The sequence below is a fragment of the Hyperolius riggenbachi genome, chromosome 10, assembly GCF_040937935.1.
Source record: "Hyperolius riggenbachi isolate aHypRig1 chromosome 10, aHypRig1.pri, whole genome shotgun sequence".
In the NCBI taxonomy this organism is placed as follows: domain Eukaryota; kingdom Metazoa; phylum Chordata; class Amphibia; order Anura; family Hyperoliidae; genus Hyperolius; species Hyperolius riggenbachi.
In genome coordinates, this window is record NC_090655.1 from 293,438,080 (window position 1) to 293,444,079 (window position 6,000).

General features: G+C 52.0%; 1 protein-coding gene across 1 annotated transcript in view; it reads right to left on the reverse strand.

Annotated features, from left to right (window-relative positions):
* The window catches only part of LOC137535605 (oocyte zinc finger protein XlCOF7.1-like), an 89,814-nt gene extending 85,766 nt beyond the window's left edge, over positions 1–4,048 (reverse strand). Inside the window, exon 1 of the mRNA XM_068257461.1 lies at positions 3,459–4,048. The gene's annotated coding sequence lies outside the window, so the exon portion shown is untranslated. The remainder of the gene's footprint in view (positions 1–3,458) is intronic.
* Between the last annotated feature and the right edge of the window lie 1,952 nt (positions 4,049–6,000).

Sequence of the window (6,000 nt, forward strand, 5' to 3'; positions counted from 1 at the left end):
GAACTAGGCAGGGGGACTGCAGCTCCATATCCTGACCATACCTGAGCCCACCTGTCCATCACCTACTAACCCCAAACCCTCCAAGAGCCGTAGCAACAAACCTCCCAGCTGGGGCAGTGCCAATACCAGGACCAAAGCAGCAGAGTCCACCCAACCCCTCTCCAGCTGCAGCCTCCATCTTCTCTGCCGGTCCTACCAGCCACGCCCCTTGTTACCTGGCTCCACCCAGGGGCGTAGCAATAGGGGGTGCAGCGGTAGCGACCGCATCGGGGCCCTTTGGCCAGAGGGGCCCCGAAGGGCCCACCCTCAACTACAGTATTAGCTCTCTATTGGTCCTGTGATCATAATAATCACTTCTATAGATACTTTGAATAGTAGTAATCATTAATAAACTGATCCCCATCCCCTTCTTGCACCTTTGACACTGTAGTTGCCATTGGCAGGTTTTGGTGCGCCGTATCAATTGTTATGTATAGAGTGCTTGGGGGGGCCCCATTGTAAAACTTGCATCGGGGCCCAAAGCTCCTTAGCTACGCCACTGGCTCCACCCCCTAGTTGTGACTCACCAGCCATCATCTTTGTGCAGCCTCCAGCTCCTCTGCCTGTCCTACCAGCCACGCCCCTTGTTACCTGGCTCCACCCCCTAGCTGTGACAACCAGCCATCATCTTTGTGCAGCCTTCATCTCCTCTGCCTGTCCTACCAGCCACGCCCCTTGTGACCTGGCTCCACCCCCTAGCTGTGCCCCACCAGCCATCATCTTTATGCAGCCTCCATCTCCTCTGCCTGTCCTACCAGCCACGCCCCTTGTGACCTGGCTCCACCCCCTAGCTGTGACCCACCGGTGTAATGTCTGATTGCGCTGCCCGGAAGCTCCCTTCCACACTGAGTAGCACGCATGCTTAGTGTGAAGTTAATGATACAGCTGGAGGTAAAATACTAAATATCTCCGCTCACACACCTCCTACACTCCCCAAATTCTCAGGGTAGGGAGGGGACCCCCCGAACGACCTCTATGCCAAATTGCAGCCCCCGAAACCCGCTGGTTCTGGAGATAGATTAGAGAAATCTATCTCGGGAACCAGCTGGTCTCGGGGGCTGCAATTTGGCATAGAGGTCGTTCGGGGGGTCCCCTCCCTACCCTGAAAATTTGGGGAGTGTAAGAGGTGTGTGAGCGGAGATATGTAGTATTTTACCTCCAGCAGCAGCATTCTGTAGGAAATGTGGCCGCACAGTCTCCTACTGCGCATGCGGGGCAGCGCAAATCCACAGGCAGCGTAATCAGACACAACACCGGCCATCATCTTTGTGCAGCCTCCATCTTCTCTGCCGGTCCTACCAGCCACGCCCCTTGTGACCTGGCTCCACCCCCTAGCTGTGACCCACCGGCCATCATCTTTCTGCAGTCTCCATCTTCTCTGCCTGTCCTACCAGCCACGCCCCTAGTTACCTGGCCCCACCCCCTGGCTGTGACTCACCGGCCATCATCTTTGTGCAGACTCTACCCTCTCCCACTGTGGGACCACCCAACACCAGTGGCTCCTGAGTTCACATTGGCTTCTTCCCATCAGAGATACAATGGATAAGGTCATCCGGTGGCAATGTCTCATCTGCTAAGAATGGCCACAATGGAAAGATCCTGCTCCTTCAGAACCTCCCTCCCTGAGACCTCCACTGATCACCAACAACTGGATTATAAAACAGGTACATTTTTATTACATTTTAATCCTTTACACCCCTACCCTATACTGTAGTTATCAAAATAACAAACAACATTTGTAAAGCGCTTTTCTCCCATAGGACTCAAAGCGGGTGAGCATGGCTCAGACCAATAATTGGTTGATTGGTAAGTCGTGGAACAGAGGAAGAATTCTAGGAGTCCTGAAAGTGCCAGGCTAAGCAGGTGGCTTTTTAGTCTGGGGCTGTCTTTACTGGGTATGGTAGGGAGTTCCTAAGAGTGTGCTCAGTAGATCACCCTACATGGTTAGGGAGCTTTGCCCACGGTCTCCTTACTGAGCAGGTCCTGATCTCTGCATCTTGAAGGCTACTTACATTTAGTGTGGGTTAATCTGGCAAACCTATATTGGGACACATATACTGGGAGACCTATCTGGCTACACACACACACACACACACACACTTGTGAAGACTAACTTTATTGGGGAATAATTTGGCAGTGCCAGTCTAGTTTAGGGGACCCAGCAGGGAACATTTCTCCAATCACAGCTCCCTCTACAGCACAAAGCGTTGTGATTGGCTGAATAGTGTGGGCGGAGTTTACTACAACCTATCTGCAACTTAAATTTGAGAGGGTGACAGCCACCCAATCACGTTAGCGAGGTTTCCCTATGCGGTTTCCTGCTGGGTCCCGTAAAGCAGACTAGCGTCAATATGACTACCTATTTTGGGGGCCCTTCTTGCTACTTAGCCTTTGGGGCCCATCTAGCTATGAATACTCCGGCTACCTAATATTAATGGTATCTCTAGCTCCCTATACTGAGGGACTCTCTGGGACACAACGATGCCTGAAGGGGGCAATACACATGTAGGGGGACCACTAGAAAACTGGCAAACAAGTCACAGCAGTGATATAAAAGCCTGACAGAGTGACAGGTGTCCTATGACCTCCTCAGAGTTTCTGCATGCCTCCATGTCAGCATACTTCCTGGGGTTACACCCCACCCCTGGAGGCTGACACCAGACAGGTCGTGTATAAATGCACACACTGGGCACACTTATAAATTGTGGTGGGGGTTCCGTCATTTCCTCACTCGTTCCAAAATCCGCCGCCGCACACCTGACCAACCAACTTCGGCCTGACATCTTGCGGCATGCGCGACCGACGATGTGACCAATTTCCGTCCTGCTCCGTCTGACACTGACAGATCTGACAAGCATGCAGCTAACGTCAGAAACACCTGATCTGCTGCATGCTTGTTCAGGGGCTATGGCTAAAAGTATCAGAGGCAGAGGATCAGCAGGACAGCCAGACAACTGGTATTATTATTATTATACATTTATAAAGCACCAAGATACTCTGTGGAGCTGTACAAAGTAAGAAATGAACATGGGGTACATAATTGATACAGACAAATGGAATACGCCATTACACAAAATACGTAATTGGTGACAAAATACAGAAGTGATACAAAAGGAGGAGCATGATGAATAAAATGTATAATGAATCCCAAGACACAAAAGGGGAGAGAGCCCTGCCCTTGCGAGCTTACATCTAATGGTATGTTAGATGTACAGCTAATGGCATAAATAGAGGAGAGAGGTTCTCTTTTTTAGGCATGAGTCACAAAGCCTTGTCACCTGTCTCCTCTGCTGTCACCTGATCTATGTTACATTGTCACCTGTCTCCTCTGCTGTCACCTGATCTATGTTACATTGAAGCTCCTGAAGAACAAAACTATAAATAGTGAAGGTAAGAAAAGTAACACTGCAATGACTTACCTGGAGGGGTGATTCTGCCTGTAAATGTGCTGTGAGGTTATTATTACCAATCAGGGGACACACAAGTTACATGTATGAGAAGGTCAGTGAGTAGAGCCTTGTCCTGACCCCTGTGGCCTCTTCTCTGCAGTGTCCTGCTTAGTGTGTGTATGTCCCTTTCAGCTGCTCCCCTCCCCCAGCAGGAAGTGGGGTGTAGTCATTCCTGGCTGACGTGTCTGGGAGGAGGAGGGGTCCCCCGCCTGTTATTCCTGCTGCAGCCTCTGTTGTGTCTGATCACGCTGCCCTAAGGATTAAGCTGCCGCACATGCGCAGATGCAGTATTTTTAAGCTGCCCCAGAGCTCCGCAGGCTGGCTGCATAGTGCTTCCTGTGTGGTGGAAGAGGTCACTGGTGATTGGAATGATGGCTGCATAGTGCTTCCTGTGTGGTGGAGGAGGTCACTGGTGACTGGAATGATGGCTGCAGAGGGCTCCCTGTGTGGTGGAGGAGGTCACTGGTGACTGGAATGATGGCTGCAGAGGGCTTCCTGTGTGGAGGAGGAGGTCACTGGTGACTGGAATGATGGCTGCAGAGGGCTCCCTGTGTGGTGGAGGAGGTCACTGGTGACTGGAATGATGGCTGCAGAGTAGAGATGGGCCGAACCTTCGATTTTACGTTCGCGAACCGGGTTCGCGAACTTTCGCGTAATGTTCGGTTTGCGTTAACGTTCGCGAACCGCAATAGACTTCAATGGGGATGCGAACTTTGAAAAAAAAAATTATTATGCTGGCCACAAAAGTGATGGAAAAGATGTTTCAAGGGGTCTAACACCTGGAGGGGGGCATGGCGGAGTGGGATACACGCCAAAAGTCCCCAGGAAAAATCTGGATTTGACGCAAAGCAGCGTTTTAAGGGCAGAAATCACATTGAATGCTAAATGACAGGCCTAAAGTGCTTTAAAACATCTTGCATGTGTATACATCAATCAGGTAGTGTAATTAAGGTACTGCTTCACACTGACACACCAAACTCACCGTGTAACGCACCGCAAACAGCTGTTTGTGTAGTGACGGCCGTGCTGGACTGGTGCGCACCATGGCGAGAGTGCAGGTATACAGTGGCGGGTCCACTGAACAGAACAGGTATGCAGTGGCAGGATCACAGAACAGGTATGCAGTGGCAGGATCACTGAACAGGTATGCAGTGGCAGGATCACTGAACAGGTATGCAGTGGCAGGATCACTGAACAGGTATGCAGTGGGGGGTTCACAGAACAGGTATGCAGTGGCAGGATCACTGAACAGGTATGCAGTGGCAGGATCACTGAACAGGTATGCAGTGGCAGGATCACAGAACAGGTATGCAGTGGCAGGATCACTGAACAGGTATGCAGTGGCAGGATCACTGAACAGGTATGCAGTGGCAGGATCACAGAACAGGTATGCAGTGGCAGGATCACTGAACAGGTATGCAGTGGCAGGATCACTGAACAGGTATGCAGTGGTGGGTTCACAGAACAGGTATGCAGTGGCAGGATCACAGAACAGGTATGCAGTGGCAGGATCACTGAACAGGTATGCAGTGGTGGGTGGGTTCACAGAACAGGTATGCAGTGGCAGGATCACTGAACAGGTATGCAGTGGTGGGTGGGTTCACAGAACAGGTATGCAGTGGCAGGATCACTGAACAGGTATGCAGTGATGGGTGGGTTCACAGAACAGGTATGCAGTGGTGGGGTCACAGAACAGGTATGCAGCCAGGGACAAGCTAAGCCTAACTAATCTTTCCCTATGAGAGAGTGTGCAGCAGCTCGCCCTACTCTAACTAATGCAGGCACACGAGTGACCGTAATGGTCGCCGCTGCCTGCCTTTTAGTAGGGGGGGGAGTGGCTCCAGAGGCTAGTGTAGCCTAATTGGCTACACTGGGCCTGCTGACTGTGATGTAGAGGGTCAAAGTTGACCCTCATAGTGCATTGTGGGGCGAACCGAACTTCCGGAAACGTTCGCCTCCCGAAGGCGAACGCGAACCACCAACGTTCACGGGAACCGTTCGCCGGCGAACCGTTCGGCCCATCTCTACTGCAGAGGGCTCCCTGTGTGGTGGAGGAGGTCACTGGTGACTGGAATGATGGCTGCAGAGGGCTTCCTGTGTGGAGGAGGAGGTCACTGGTGACTGGAATGATGGCTGCAGAATGCTCCCTGTGTGGTGGAGGAGGTCACTGGTGACTGGAATGATGGCTGCAGAGTGCTTCCTGTGTGGTGGAGGAGGTCACTGGTGACTGGAATGATGGCTGCAGAGGGCTTCCTGTGTGGTGGAGGAGGTCACTGGTGACTGGAATGATGGCTGCATAGTGCTTCCTGTGTGGTGGAGGAGGTCACTGGTGACTGGAATGATGGCTGCAGAGGGCTTCCTGTGTGGTGGAGGAGGTCACTGGTGACTGGAATGATGGCTGCAGAGGGCTCCCTGTGTGGTGGAGGAGGTCACTGGTGACTGGAATGATGGCTGCAGAGGGCTTCCTGTGTGGTGGAGGAGGTCACTGGTGACTGGAATGATGGCTGCAGAG